We start from the raw sequence: 14881 nt of genomic DNA, 5'->3' as shown, positions 1-14881 counted from the left end.
GGATTGAACCCAGGGTGCTTAACCACTGAGCCACATCCCCAGCCCCTTTCCCCTTTAAAAAAAAATTATTTTCAGACAGGGTCTCACTAAGTTGCTTAGGATTTCACTAAGTTGCTGAGGTTGGCTTTGAATTTGCGGTCTTCCTGCCTCAGCCTCCCGAGCCACTGAGATTTACAGGCATGTGCCACCGTGCCTGGCTAACTTTTTTTTTTTTTTAAATACAAGAAGAGAGTATTTGTTTCTAAAGTTACTAGAGTTGGATTTTCATGCTTAGTTTGTTACTTAGGGGTATACACTTCAAAGTAGAAACAAAGTCAAAGGTACACTTACCCCTCCTGGGGGATATTTAAATCCCTTCCACATCGTTCCTGCAATGAGAAGCAACCATAAGATAACGATCATTGTGGGGCTTCTTGCTCAGCTGGTGGTGTGTGCCTAGGGAAATGGGTGGTTCTGGAAGGTAGTGTTCTATTCCCTGAGTTCTGGGAACTGGGCTGTCTTCATTAGAGACTACAGGATGGATGGCCCAGCATGACAGCTCCTGGTTGAGGGTCTCTGGGGTCTACTCTAAACTAAAATGGCTCTCCATGGCCATTTTGGGGGGCAGGGCTCAGATACCAATTGTGACATCAGCCCCTGTGACACTATGGAAAAAAAAAATCACAGTGCACAGCTATGGGATGGTTGGCCAGGATGCCACATATGTTGGAGCTAAAGAAACCTTATCAAAAGGGCCCTTATACTCTAGTGACTGTTTAGGATCTCAGTAACATCACATCCTTAATAACAACTCATTGCATACTAAAATATATAACTAGTGGCTTTAAACAATCTGAAACAAAAAAAAAAAAATCGCTATTCAAAAAAACAAAACCATCCTGGATTTATTGAGGGAATTAACTGGTTAGGTATACTATGAGCAATTAACTTTAATGCTATTGTTAGGCTGTTCAAAAAGGAAAATTCTTGCATTTTGTGAAATGCAATTTTCATCATGCAGCATAAACCTTACAACTACCATGGGAAAAGAAAACAAGAAAGATGGACTATTATGTTCATTTCACAGCTGAAGAAATAGGCATAGAGTTGTTTAAGTGATTTGGTCAGGATTACACAATGTGGCAATGTCTCAGCTAAATATGTTTTCAGTTCTTCCATCCACATCCCCACGCTCCTCACAAAGGTCTGACTCCTTTGGGCCAATGCTCTCTTGGAAATCCTGGGGCAGATGGATTAAAAAACAAAATAAACAAGCAAAAAAACCAACAACAAGAAGAAAAACCAATTACCAAGTGTCCTGCTCTTAATATACCTAAGATTAGGGCTTGACACCTCTTCCTTCTTAAAAAAAAAAAAAAAAAAAGGTGGCAGGGGGCTTCCAAAAACACTGCTCCTGTGTGATCAGGATAATAAGACTACAAAGAGTTAAGTTTATCTAACAATGGAACCACTCTTGAGAGGCATAAAAAAATAAAACAACAACAACACCAACAACAAAAAAACAAACAAACAATAGGATGCAAGAAACTTAGGAGATGGTTTGCTGAAAGCAATATGTCCATTTAATATTATCTGTAGGCAGTCTGGTCTAGTGGAATGAATATGAGAGGCCCCTAGGCTTGAATCCTACCCTCATCATTGAGCTGGCCTTGGGTAAATGCCTGAGGACACTATCATCAGTAAATCTTTGTTTACTAATTCATTATTTTACTTAGTTGTTAAGTTAGTATTTTACTAAATGTTAATTGTCTGGTTTTGCATTAAATACCTTACATGAATTCCCATATGTAATTTTTACAAAAATAGTTAAGATACTGAGATATCTCCCATTGTACAGATGATGAAACTGAGGTTCAAGGAAATTAAACTTCCCCAAGGTCGCATAGCTAATAAGTGGCAAAGTTAGAACTTGAACTCAAGTTCTTGTTCTTTAGTTTTATGATCTGCCAAAAAGGTGGTTTAAAATGTTGGTACAAGCTAGGCACAGTGGTGCATGCCGGTAATCCCAGCAATTCAGGAGGCTGAGGCAGTAGAACAGCAAGATTGAGGCTAGCCTCAGAAACTTAGTGAGACCCTATCTCAAAAATAAAATAAAAAGGGCATCCCTGGGTCTGATCCTAAGGAAGGAAGGAAGAAGAGGGGAGGGGAGGGGTGAGGAAGGGAAAGAAAGGGAAGGGAGCATAAGGCAAAGAACGAGGAAGGAAGGGAGGAGGGGTGAGTTGGTACAAGATAGTACAGTATATGTGAGGAGAAAATAAATAAATGGGAATCATCTTCAAAAGCAATACCTATAGGGCTGGGATGCAGCTCAGTGGCAGAGCACTTGCCTAGTATGTGAAAGGCCTGGATTCTATCTCCAGAATAGCAAAAAATCACAACAAAACAAAAGGATACTTATCCTGAATTTTGGCCTCATAGTATTCCCCAAGTCCTCTTTCCCCACCATACACCTCAAATCATCTCCCCTTCTATGGTTTACTCTATTTTCCAGGAGATCAAACTCTCTCTGAGGAGACTCCAGTGCTAGAGTTCTCTGGAAACCCAGCCCAACAAATCTGATCACCTACTTACAGTGACAGATCTTCCTCCAAAGCTCGGCTCCTCCGTCGTGCCTTGCTCTCACGAATGGGCCACTTCTGTTTCCACTTTAGAGGTGGAGGCTGAGTCAGAAAGAAATTTAAAGGTCAAGATGGCTCTACTTGTTGGCCTTGTAGGTAAGTAACTCTGGGTGGTGACTGGAAGTACTGCTGAATGGTCCCCCAAGTCCTTATGGTTCCCATTCCTACCAGCAACTCATGATTTACTTGTCTTAAAATCCAGAAGCTAGGCACTGTCTCCAGCAGACCCCTTATACATTTCAAGAAAGAAGGGGAAACAAAAAAGGACTTAAAAGAAGAGTGTCCCAATGAGATTAGGAGGAGCCTGGGAAACTAACTTTGTTCCCATCACATCCTGATTTCTAATTAGTGGTGAGACCTCAGCTCTCTCCAATTTGGTCAGAAATTCCAGATGGAAGTGTGAGGCAGAGCCAGAGGTGGCTACCAGGGATTTACACATAAAGTCATTACTTACCACAAACTCTGGAAATGTGCCCATGTAACATGCAAGTCCAACAAAAAGCATCCAGCCAAGTACAATCATGATAAAAAGGAAAATAATTTCTAAAATATAATCGCACAGTGAGAGACTATTCACCAAGATCTTGGCAAAGAAGCGTGCTCATGAAACCTTCAGTTGATAGAGATCTTGCATGTCAGTTCCATTCCTTGGCTCCAAAGGATCCGCAACTCCCTAATGGAGAAGTCGGAGTCTAGTAGGGCATTGTGACATCATTAATCACATGGACCAGACTCAAAACACACCAGAGATGCTTCCCCTAACCAGTAGCTAAGCAGCAAACTAATCTCTTTGTATACATTATCTCATAGAAGCACTATGAGGTAATTATTACTATTAACCCCATTTTGCTAATGAGAAAACTGAGGTGTAGAGAGCCTATATGACTTGCACTAGGGTATACAGCTGGTGCTTAAGATCCTGCCAAGACTTAGGACACAGCTGCTTGTGAGGAAGTCAGGGCGGGGGGGGTGTGTCTTAATATTAGAGACAGAGCTGGAGGTATAGCTCAGTGGTACAACATTTGCCTAGCTGTGCAACCCCTACATTCTAATCCTAGGGATTTGGAAAGGTGTATTGCCTGATCCATGATGCCTGTGAATGAAACAAAATGAGTTCTACGTATATGATAGATCTATTTTCTGTCACCACAACATCTCCTTCCCATCTTGGAAGGTCTTTTCTCCAATGTAGGTTTATGGTGCCTTTGTCTAGTATGAGATAACTGTATTTATGTGGGTTTGTCTCTGTGTCTTCTATTCTGTTCCATTGGTCTTCATGTCTGTTTTGGTACCAATACCATGCTGCTTTAGTTACTATAGCTTGGTATTATAATTTAAGGTCTGGTATTATTATGCCTCCAGCTTCAATTTTCTCACTAAGGACTGTTTTGGCTATTCTGGGGCTCTAATTTTTCCAAATGAATTAATGATTGCTTTCTCTATTTCTATGAAGAACTTCACTGTGATTTAAATATGAATTGCATTAAATCTGTATAGCACTTGTGGTAGTAGTATGGCCATTTTGATTATACTATTTTGCCTATCTCAGAACATGAGAAGTCTTTCTATCTTTTAAGGTTTTCAATTTCTTTCTTTAGTGTTCTGTAATTTTCATTGTACAGGTCTTTCATCTCTTTTGTTAGACTGATTCCCAGGTGTTTTTTTTTCTTTTTTTGAGGCTACTGTGAATGGGATGATTTTCTTAATTTCTCTTTCAGCTGATTTATCATTGGTGTATAGGAACACAACTGACTTATGGGTGTCAATTTCATACCCTGCTACTTCACTGAATTCATTTATGAGTTTTAGAAGTTTTCTGATAAAGTTTATAGGATTCAAGTTGTTAACAAATAGGGATAGTTTGAGTTCTTTTTTTTTTCTACTGTATCCCTTTAATTTCATACTTTTGCCTAATTGCCCTGGCTAGAGTTTCAAGGACTATGTTGATGAACATAGATGTAAAAATTCTTAATAAAATACTGGCAATCGGATATAAAACATTCTAAACATTCTTGGACTGTACCACGTCCAAGCAGGTTTCATTCTAGGAATGCATATGGAAATCAATAAATGTAATCCACCACATCAACAGACTTAAGACAAGAATCAAATGATTACCTGAGTAGATGCATAAAAAGCATTTGACAATATACAGCATCCATTGGGTTCAAAATACTAAAAAAAACTAGGGATAGTAGGAAAACACCTCAATATTGTAAAAGGTATACACATTAAACTCAAGGCCAACATTATTCTAAATGGAGAAAAACTGAAAGCATTACCTCTAAAAACTGGAACAAGACAAGGATGCCCTCTTTCACCACTTCTATTCAACATATTGGAGTATAAATTTTCAAAATAGTTTCTGATTATCCTCTGTATTTCACTGGTATCTGTGGTGATATTTCCCTTTTCTTCACAAATTTTAGAAATTTGAGTTTTTTCCTCTTTCTCTTGATTAGCATGGATAAGGGCTTATCAATTTTGTTTATTTTTTCAAAGAACCAATTTTTTGTTTTGTTGATATTTTTGCATTTTTTGATTTCAATTTCCTTGATTTTGTCTCTGATTTTAATTATTTCCTGTCTTCTACTGCTTTTAGTGTTGATTTGGTCTTTTTCCAGGGCCTTGAGATATAATGTTAGGTTATTTATTTGGTGACTTTCAATTTTTTTTTTATGAATGAGCTCAATGCTATGATCTTTCCTCTTAGAACCACCTTCATAGTGTGCCAGAGATTTTGATGTTTTGTTGCTATTCTCATTTACCTCTAAGTATTTTTTTTATTTCATCCCTGATTTCTTCTGCTATGCATTAATCATTAAGTAACACATTATTTAGTCTCCAGATGTTAGAGTAGGTACTATTTTTTTATTATATCATTGATTTCTAATTTCATTCCATTATAATCTGATAGAATCCAAGGGTATTATCTCTATTTTTTTTTGTATTTGCTAGGCATTGTTCTGTGGCCTAAGATGTGGTCTATTTTAGAAAATGATCTGTGTACTGCTGAGAAGAAAGTGTATTCATTCATTGATGAATGAAATATTCTATATATGTCTGTTAGGTCTATTTTATTAATCGTATTTTCTAGTTCTATATCTTCTTTGGTTAGTTTTTGTTTGGACAATCAATCCAGTCATGATGGAGGAGTGTTAAAGTCATTCAGTAATACTATGTTGTGGTCTATTTGATTCTTGAAATTGAGAAGGGTTTGTTTGATGTACATAAATGTTCCATTGTTTGGGGCATAAAAATTTATGATTGTTTATCTTGTTGATGTATAATCCCCATAGGCAGTATGAAATAACCTTCTTTGGCATTTCTGATTAACTTTGGCTTGAAGCCCACTTTATCTGATATGAGGATAGAAACCCCTGCTTGTTCACGAAATCCAAGGGAATGATATGTTTTTTTTCCCCACCTTTTTACCTTTAGTCTTTGCCTATGAGGTGAGTCTCTTAGAGACAGCATGTTGATGGGTCTTGTTTTTTAATGCGATTAGCCCAGCTATGACTTTTGATTGATGAATTTTGGCCATTTATATTCAATGTTACTATTGAGAAATAATTTTTATTCTCTGCCATTTTATTTCTGGTTTTTAATTTCAATTAATTTCTCCTTTGATTAACTACTCTTCTAGTGTAGTTTCTCCCTTTTCTAGTTTTCAATTTTATTTTTCATTTCTTCTTTATGAAATATTTTATTGAATATGTTCTGTAGTGCAGGCTTTCCAGTTGTGAATTCTTTTTAACTTTTGTTTATCTTGGAATTTTTTATTTCATCATGAAATCTGAAGCTTAATTTTGCTGGATATAGTATTTTAATAGTATTCTTAGTTGGCATCCATTTTCTTTGAGGGCTTGGTATATGTAATTCTAAGGCCTCCTACCTTTTAGGGTCTGGATTGAGAAATCAGCTGATATCTGGACTGTTTTCCCTCTGAATGTGACCTGTTGTTTTTCTCTAGCAGTCTTTAAAATTTGGGCATTTTTTGGGCTGGGGATGTGGCTCAAGTGGTAGCGCGCTCGCCTGGCAAGCATGCGGCCCAGGTTCGATCCTCAGCACCACATACAAAGATGTTGTGTCCGCCAAAAAACTAAAAAATAAATATTAAAAATTCTCTCTCTCCTCTCTCACTCTCTCTTTAAAAAAACAAAAAAATTGGGGCATTTTTATAATGATGTGCCTTGGTGTAGGTCTGTTGTAATTTTGTATGTTTGGAGTCCTGTAAGCCTCCTGTATTTGATTTTCCATTTCATTCTTAACGTCTGGGAAATTTTGTGATATTTCTTCATTGGTTTATTTCTAAGCTTTCATCCATTCTGATAAATCTTGATGCTCTTTTTCATGTTATCCAATGTTTCTTGAAATTTCTGTTCATGGTCACTTAGCGTCTTTTTTCCATGGTCAACTTTATTTTCCAGATTATATATTTTTTCTTCATTGCCTGAAACTCTATCTTCTAAGTAGTCTAGTCTGCTAGTGATGCTTTCCACTGATTTTTTTAATTAAAATTTTGTTTTCATTGTAGTTAGACACAATTCCTTTATTTTATTTTTATGTGATACTAAGGATTGAACCAACACCCTTGCATGTGCTAGGAAAGCACTCTACTGCTGAGCCACAACCCCAGCCCCCTCCACTGAGTTTTTAATTTGATGTACTGATTCCTTCATTTTGAGAATTTCCAATTGATTATTCTTTAGGATTTCTATCTCCTTATTGAAGAGATCTTTCACTTTTTGGATTTTTCTCTCTGATTTCACTCCTTATTTCTCTTTTACTTCACATATCAGTTTAACTATGAACTTTCTAAATTCCTTCTCTGATATTTCCTCCACTGTGATCTCATTGGATTGTTAATGAGGTATTTTTATTTTTGGGGGATGGGTTGTTGTTCCCTTGCTTTTTGAGCTTTTTGTATGTCTACCCGTTTATCAATAAGAATCTGATGTGGCAGAGCTTCTACCCTGTGAATTTATAGTGTTCCTGAAGTTTTCTAATACCTTAGGGGAAGACAAATAATAATAACAAGCAATGCAATCAATATTCAGCATTAAACTAAATATTTATTTCCTTTTTTGGCATCTACAATGTTAGCTGGCAATATAAACAGAAATGGTATAGAAGTTATCCATTGTTTCTTGAAATTTCGGTTCATGGTCACAGATATTATGTTTACAAAAAGGGTTTGCTATTTCAAAAGGTGAAGAGAATGCAGACATGTAGGATGTAATAATTAAGAGAGAGGATGAGACAGAATAGTAGTAAAGAGTAAAAGGAAGAGTGAAAGAGAGAACAGTAGGATTTGACTGTTAGGGAAAGAAAAGAAGATAATCAAGGGAATTAGGAGAAAAATAATATGAAACAAAACAAAAAATAAAATCAAGGTATACTAATCAAAAACCCTAGTCCTTAAAAAAAGAGTCAAGAAAATAGTTACCTTCAAGAAATGCTAGAAATGAGAAGATTGAGACAAATATATATATGTACAAATGTCCATGGACTGTTCAGCATACAAAACTTAAAAACCAAAAAGAAAAAAAAAAGGTTCTTGATGGGATAGTTCCTGCTTTTTAAAATACCTGTTAACTTTTGAACATGTTGAATTTTACTGGATTCTGTTGTATTCCTTACAAGAGTGTTGGATTTTGTTCTAAGATCTTCTGAGGCTTGTTTGTAAGCTTTGTTATGGAAAGCCAAGAGCAGTCTTACTCTAGGATTAATTACCTACACTACTGAGATATGACTGTTCTTCTCTCTGAAGCCTATTATATTAGATCTTCCATTCTGTGGAATTTTCTACAACTCTCAGAACTTAAGGAATTCTAAGAAGTGTTTGGCCTACTGCTTTTGGTGATTCTTTTCCAGGACTAATTGTATTTTATTCCATGTATGTGCAGACAGAACTCAGCCAAAGCCTCTTGAAGGCCCCTGTAAAAATCTCCAGAGTTCTTTGTGGAGCTCCCTCTTTTCAGAACTCCATTCTGCAAATTTCTGGCACTCTGGCCTCATTTGTATTCTTCTATCTTTCTCTTCAACTCAGCAAGACTCTCATTTTGAGTATCCCTCTCTGTACTATACTCTGAAAACTGCCTCCAGGCTGGGGAAATTGTAGAGCTAGCTTCATTTGTATCTTTCAGAGATCACAGTCTTGTGTTGCTTCAAGTACAAGGTCTGTAAATAATTATTTCATACGTTTTGTAAAATTTTATATATATTTATGGAGAGAGGCAATTCCTATAGCAGTTCGTCTTTCACAAAAGCCTGATTTATTCTTTTTTAATTCCTGCATAGTATTCTAGTTTATTTCATCTTTTTTCAATGATTTACTCTGTTAAGGATCAGCCAGGAGACAGGACAGTAATTTGAAAAGAAAATGTTTAATAAAGCACACAGTAATTTGAACAGGGATGTTTAATAAAAAGAAATATTAACTAGGAGTAAGAGATTAACTATGGACTTATTACAAGAACAGCATAGAGAGAGCAGCCATTATCTCTAGTGTATAGTACTCATCTGAGAAATAAATTTGGAAGAGTCCCCTCTCTTCTGGAGCTGGGATCTAAAATTTGAGAAGTCATAGTGGCCATGACCAATGAAATGGTAGAGAGGTCCAATGAGCTGCTGCAAGCCAAATCCAGGAAGGAGGGAACTACTCACTCTTTGAGGTGATGGTAGAATTTTCAGGAAGCCTCCAGAGTGGGTTCTGTCAGAATTACTGAGCATCATTGAGAAACTGGGGATGTGCCAGTAGAATGTACCAGGAAGCTGCCCTGGGGTGAGCTCATGGAACTCACTGGCAATCTGTTTCAGGGACGTGGAAGCTGTTCACAGAGGGCCATGACACTCGTTGGGGATGAGAACCACTAGATGTTCCCATAAATGCCACTGTCAGCCACATAGTTGAACCAAGAAGAAAACAAGCATGCTAGATCTAGGAAGAGAAAGCCCTGTCTCCTTCAGCATTTTCCCTAGGGCCCTCTACTGACAAAACTCCAAATCATGTCCACTTATCAAAACAGAATTGCTTATAGGGTCCAGCTCCATTATGGCAGAGCAAGAAGCAAATGGTGGATTTGGATCAAAAGGTAATACATTAATAACTAATATCATATGCATTTACATTTTTCCAATTTTTGCTATGATTATTAAAAACAAAATTTCTTAGTTGAATTTCTCTTAACATTTTCATTTTTTTTCCTTAGCAAAGAAGCAACATAGTAATAAAGAGTATGGCCAATTCAGACAAAGCATGGAGAGGCTGCATAAAACCTTACAAAAAGAAACAGGTTAAGAAAAGCAAGAAAGATTGCAGTATGTCATTTCACAAAGTATAAAAACAAAGCCACAGAGGTTGTAATAAAGGATATTTTTGAAAGGATAGCCTGAGGTGAAGAATATGCTAATCAATGAAAGAATAACAAGCTCCAAACACCTAAGAAGCATAATATGATATGGATACACCTGTGATATTTGCAGTAACAAGGTCTCATCCCCTATAGATATGTCTTCACAAGGCCAATAATTATGCAAGTAACTGAGACCAAAAGAATAGTATCAAGGGACTGTGGCCATGGCTCAGCAGTAGCACACTTACCTGGCATGTGTGAGGTACTGGGTTCAACTCTCAGCACAGCATATAAATAAATAAAAGGTCTATCAACAACTAAAAAAAATTTTAAAAAGCATAGTATCAATAAACAAATTCTAATTTTAAACAAGCCATTCTTGTGATTTTTCTAAATCTTCAAAGAAAGACAGAGAATGTCAAAAAATTTCCCATTTTTTAGTTTGAGGACTTATTTTCTTTTAACATAATTAACATTTTTATACATATATCCTGGTTATTTTTATTTCCATAAGACAGATTCCCCAAAGTGAGGTTATGGAGTTAAAGGTACTTCAGACTACTATGCCAAAAAATTATGAACCAATTAGACTCCCCACCAACTACACTTGAATTTCTTAAAGCTGGGTCTAGTGGCCTTCTGTGAAATCATGAATATTTCAGAAATTAGACACAAAATTAATGGTATACATAAACATAAACAATTTTAGGGCAAGTCTATATTTTCCAACAGATTTCTTTTTTTTTTTTTTAATAGTTCTCCCCAAATGTCTGGAGGTACTTTGGACTTTTTTTTTTTTTAAGAGAGAGAGAATTTTTTAATATTTCTTTTTTAGTTTTCGGCGGACACAACATCTTTGTTTGTATGTGGTGCTGAGGATCAAACCCGGGCCACATGCTGCCAGGCGAGCGCGCTACCGCTTGAGCCACATCCCCAGCCCTCCAACAGATTTCTTAAAAGTGTGAAGCCCAGACAAGGCTGAGAACTAATACACTATAGGGCTAGGGTTGTGGCTCAGTGGTAGAACACTCACCTAGCACGTGTGAGGCCATGGGTTTAATCTTCAGCAAGCACCACATAAAAATAAATAAAGTTATTGTGTCCAACTACAACTAAAAAATAAATATAAAAGAGAACTAATACAATATACATTTATTTCCCTACGCTTTCTTTCATTCAGCAAACTTTCTATTGAAGTTCTCTTTATATCTGGCTTACTAAATATTAGTAGAATTAATAAATGCATATATTCAAACATATAAGGCACTGGGAACATAGAGATGAATGAAATGTGACTTCTATTCTACAGGGCCTCACAGTCTTTGTGGATAGAAAGAAAGTGAAAGAAAGTGGAAATGAAGGTAGACAGGTACTCTAGTACAATCAAATATTCTAGCAGGCACTAAGGCATGAGGCAAGGAAGAATAAAATGTAATTGGGGAAGACTGAATGTTTCAGCGTGCTGAGATCTAATAGCACCAGTTTCAGGAGAGAGGGTGGCCAGTCTAGAAGTCAGAGGGTGGCTTCAAAAAGCATAAATTTGTATTATATACCTTCCTTTTGTAACTAAATGTAAACAGGCACACAGTTCAGACTTCCTAAATTATTATTTGCAGTGGTAGGGACTGAACCCACCCAGGGCCTTGTGTACGGTAGACAGGTACTATACTCTAAATTATTACCAATCACAATCTCATCACAGTTTCACACAATAAAAGGCAGTATAATACATAGATTAGGAATATGTTTTTTGACATTACATACAATAATTTAACCTGAGTCTTTGGCTTCCCTGTCTGTAAAATGAAGCTTATTACACTACATATATTCTATTTTAAGATGCACACTTTTTCATACTCAAGCTCTTTTGAAATAAATATACATATTAAAGTCAGTATTCATATTTAATTTTGTAGTTTTTTTTCTCCCACCCCAAAGCTATCATATTAATACACCTTTTACTTATAAGGATGGATCTCAGAGCCCGGGCATGGTGGCACACACCTGTAATCCCAGCAGCTCGGGAGGCTGAGGCAGGAGGATCGTGAGATCAAAGCTAGCCTCAGCAACTTAGCAAGGCCCTAAGCAACTCAGTGATACCCTGTCTTTAAATAAAATATAAAAAAGGCTGGGGATAGGGGCTGGGGATGTGGCTCAAGCGGTAGCGCGCTCGCCTGGCATGCATGCGGCCCGGGTTCGATCCTCAGCACCACATACAAAGAAAGATGTTGTGTCCGCCAAAAACTAACTAACTAAATAAATAAATATTAAAAATTCTCTCTCTCTCTCTCTCTCTCTCTCTCTCTCTCTCCCTCTCTTTAAAAAAAAAAAAGGCTGGGTTTAAAAAAAACAAAGGCAGAATGATGTCTTTGATATGAGGATGCAGATGCATAATGGCGACTGGGGTGTGGGAGCATGGGAGGAATAGAGGAACTTTAGATAGGACAAAGGGGAGAGAGGGGAAAGGAGGGGGTAAGGAGGTGGAATGAGTTAGACATCATTACCCTATGTACATGTAAAAGACACATATGGTGTGAAAATACTTTGTGTACAAACCAGTGTCTTGAAAAATTGTGTTCTGTGTGTGTAATATGAAATGAATTGCATTCAGCCATCATGTATAACAAATCAGAATTTTAACAAAAAGGGCTGGGGATATGGCTCGGTGCTTAAACATCCCTGGTGCCTTTGGAAAAAAAAAATGGATCTCAGAAACAAAAAACAGTTAATATAACACTAATCCTCAGTTTCATCATCAGTAAAACTGATGTACTAATTCTATCCAGGTCATAAGTTTTTATAAAGATTAACTAAGATAAAACCCATTAAACTCTTGTACTTTCCACAAAGGAAATCACACATACACACAAACAGTATTCATAGTGACTATATTAGAAGAGAACTGGTGTTTTGGATGGAAGGCCACTTCCATAAAAGGCTGTTTCATAAAAGATGAAAGAAACTTGTTCAGGTCTTGCTGCTAACCTTTTCCTTGATTAATAGATTTCTGACAGGATTCGTTAAACTGTGGAGCCCCTGGAAGTCCTACTATTTCTAAGGTGTATCTGATCTGGCTGAGTGCACTTTTATACAATCAGAAGGGCTGGGGATGTAGTTCAGTGGTCAAGTGCTTGCCTAGCATGTGCAAGGCACTGAGGTATGATCCCCAGCATAACACATACAGAAAACAAAAACAGAAACAAAAACTTAATTAAATCAAACCATTGTGTTCAAAACCTTCCAGTGGCTTTTCTTTCTGTCAAAATGAAAGCCCGAGAAAGAAAAAAAAAAAAAACCTTAACTTAAGGGAGCTGGTCTGACAATAGGTAGACCTCAGTATTGCTAGAAGCTGGCCTGGCACTCATAGAGAGGTCAGGTTGTTCTTTCGTCTTCTTTTTTTGGTACTGGGGATTTAACCCAGAGGCACTTAAAAAATAAGTCACATTTCCAACCGTTTTTTAATTTTTAATTTTGAAACACGGTCCTACTAAGTTGCTTAGGGCCTTGCTACTTTGCTGAACTTGGCTTTGAACTTGTGATCCTCCTGCCTCAGCCTCCCGCGCCACTGGGATTACAAGCATGTACCACTGCACCCAGCTGCCAGGTTATTCTTTTGTTGCACATAAACCATTTCACAGAACACCAACCCAAACATAATCACTCAGATCATGAGAAAGTGAGACACAGCAGGGCCACTTAATTTTGTCTGAACAAAGACAAGAACAAGGTCACTGTGTAATCTATGAAATACCAAACATTCTCCTCTCTCTAATAAAATTGACTGATGTTTCTTTACCAATTGTGGCTTTATCCTCACCCTATTTTGTTCATCTTACAGATAATATTTATTGAGATATTCCAGTCACAGAAATGTCCCTGCTTTCTGACAGGATACAATCCAGAGTGAAGATTTGTTTCCTTAAAACCTTCCCCAAGTTACCCAGATCCTGTAATAGTTTCTTTCTAACACTCTTACTGAGCTGTCCCAATGGTTCCCCACAATACTTTCCCCCTTATTTCAAGGAGTAATAAATCCACTTTGTTTAAACACAGGTGTGTTCCTGATGGTCTCTGGCTGGAGGGAAAAAACACAGTCCTGAAAATTGTCTACAAAGCCCCACAGTAGCTCTTTGATATGACCTCAGAATCACCTGGAAATCTGTTTAAAACAGATAGCTGGGGATCCCCAGAGTTTCTGATTAAATAAATCAGGAGTAGGAGTGGGGTCTTAGAAATGACTTAACCATTAATTTCTAAGAATATACACTGAAATATACAATGCATGCATATTTCAAAACAAAATGTTGTATACAATAAATATATATAATGTTTGTGTCTATTGATAAAATTGATTTTTTTAAAAAAGAACTGCATTTCTAACACATTCCAGGTGATACAGAGGTTGTTATCAGACCACACTGAAGAATCACTTATGTAAACCATCTCTCCTTCCTGCTTTTTTTCTCTGACTTCCATCTCTGCTTGCTCACTTCTTACTTCATTTTATTCCAGCCATTTGGGCCTCCTTGTTGTTTTGAGCCTCCCCAAACACATTCCTGTCATAGGACTTTGCTTTGGTTGCCCTCTAATTGAACACTCATCTCCTCACCTCTCAATGATATATACCCTGGTCTTCTTTATCCTATCATTTAAAATTTTTATTCTTCACCACACTTAATCAGTCCCAACATGACTTATTCCCCCCCCCCCCCCCCCCCCGTTGCTGGGGAAATAACCTTTGTGTCAATGCACTTGTGTCAATTTCATTGGCATACTCACAGAACTGAAAAGTTGGCACTAAATGGGTTAAGAAATGCTCCTTCCAGCTTTTCACTGTCTTCTCCTTATTGAGTCACAGCATCCCTACTTTTGGCTCTTCCTATAAATACAATCACCTTCCTGACT

General features: G+C 37.1%; 1 long non-coding RNA gene across 3 annotated transcripts in view; it reads right to left on the bottom strand.

The window, feature by feature from the left end:
- Positions 1-14881, bottom strand: part of LOC308640827 — a 73404-nt gene that overhangs the window by 4841 nt on the left and 53682 nt on the right. For all 3 annotated transcript variants that reach the window (XR_014020358.1, XR_014020359.1, XR_014020360.1), the window contains 2 exons: positions 2572-2660; positions 331-368 (listed from right to left, as the gene is read on the bottom strand). This is a non-coding gene — a long non-coding RNA (uncharacterized lncRNA). The remainder of the gene's footprint in view (positions 1-330; positions 369-2571; positions 2661-14881) is intronic.

The sequence above is a fragment of the Spermophilus citellus genome, assembly GCF_964194105.1.
Source record: "Spermophilus citellus genome assembly, chromosome: 2".
NCBI classification, from domain to species: domain Eukaryota; kingdom Metazoa; phylum Chordata; class Mammalia; order Rodentia; family Sciuridae; genus Spermophilus; species Spermophilus citellus.
The sequence above is the reverse complement of the archived record's forward strand: the minus strand, read 5'-3'. Positions and strand labels throughout refer to the sequence as shown.